Source organism: Acanthamoeba castellanii (assembly GCF_000313135.1).
Source record: "Acanthamoeba castellanii str. Neff unplaced genomic scaffold scf7180000084670, whole genome shotgun sequence".
NCBI lineage: Eukaryota > Discosea > Longamoebia > Acanthamoebidae > Acanthamoeba > Acanthamoeba castellanii.
In genome coordinates, this window is record NW_004457278.1 from 13883 (window position 1) to 15231 (window position 1349).

Here is a 1349-nt window from a genome sequence, read left to right on the forward strand (position 1 = left end):
CGAGAAAGGAGGGGGGTACGGTGAGGTTGGGGCACATCCAGAGGGTGTCGAAGGTGTCGACCAGCCACTTGCGCTTGGTGGCCGCGTCGAAGGACATCAGCGGACCCACCACGAATCCCATGAGCGCCAGCGCCATCCGCTCCGCAACCACTGCGACGCCGACAAAATGAGCGTTGCGCATCACACAAACACACGACACACGACACACGACACACCACACACGACACACCACACACGACACACACACAACGACACAGGCATACCTCCGCTTTGCGAGAGACACCAGGTGCGGCAGGCGTGGAGCGAGGCGAGCGGCAGGACCTTGCGCTCCACCAGGAGGCAGCGGAGGGTGATCCCCTTCCCCGCCGCCTCGAGCTCCGCCACCTCCTCCTCTTCGGCCTCCTTCGTCGTCTTGGCCTTCGCCGCCTTCTTCGCCTTCGGCTGAGCGCCGGCGCCGGCCTTCATGCGCTCCTCGGCCTGGCGCGTGTAGTAGCCGTCGGCGGGCAGCGATGACTCGAGGAGCAGGGGCGGCAGCGCGACCATGCTCAACGTGACGAGCGTCAGCAGCTCGAGCCGCCTGGCGTCGATTCTCGCGCGCACAGCGGCCGCTGCTCCCTTAAGGTGGCGGGTGACGACGACGACGCGCACGGGGCCGCGGAGGCGGCGGTAGACCTCGAGCACGGTCTGGTGGAGCTCGGCGACCACCGGCGGCGCCAGCTTGGCGGCCTCGCCCTGCGCGTCGTGCAGCGACTCGAGCGCGCGCACCGCGAACCGGTGCTGCCGCTTTCGCTCTTCGCGGCTCGCCGGCACGATCGAGGCGGGCGAGGAGGCGGCGAAGGGGAGGAGGAAGAGGGTGGCGACGACGCGGCGGGAGATGGTCGAGGGGAAGAGCGGGAGGAGGCGCGGGAGGGCGTCGTAGAGCGCCGCCTGCAGCGGCTCCTCGAGCGTCATGAAGCGCGCCGCGTCGTACCTTGAAAGAACGAAGAAGAACGAAGAGTCAATTGATCGTCCAACGTCTGAGAGAGAGAGAGAGAGATGCGTACCAGGAGGCCAGCAAGGCGATGAGCGAGCTCTGGCTGCTGTGCCTGTCGTGGAGGAAAGAACGTGAGCTCAACGCGCGCGTGCGGTGGCATGGTGCGGTGTTGCGTGTTGCGTGGGTTGGTGTTTTGTTGAATTGGGGGGAGGGGGAAGGGGACAGTACTTGATGGCAAAGCGGGCGCATTGGAGTCGCACAGCGAGTCCGAGGCCGGCCTTCATCAGCTGCTGCACCAAACGGGCCCAGTTCACCGAAGGGAGCCTAAATGATTGATGCGTGCGCCGCGTCGCGTCGTGTCGTGTCGTTGGTTAGG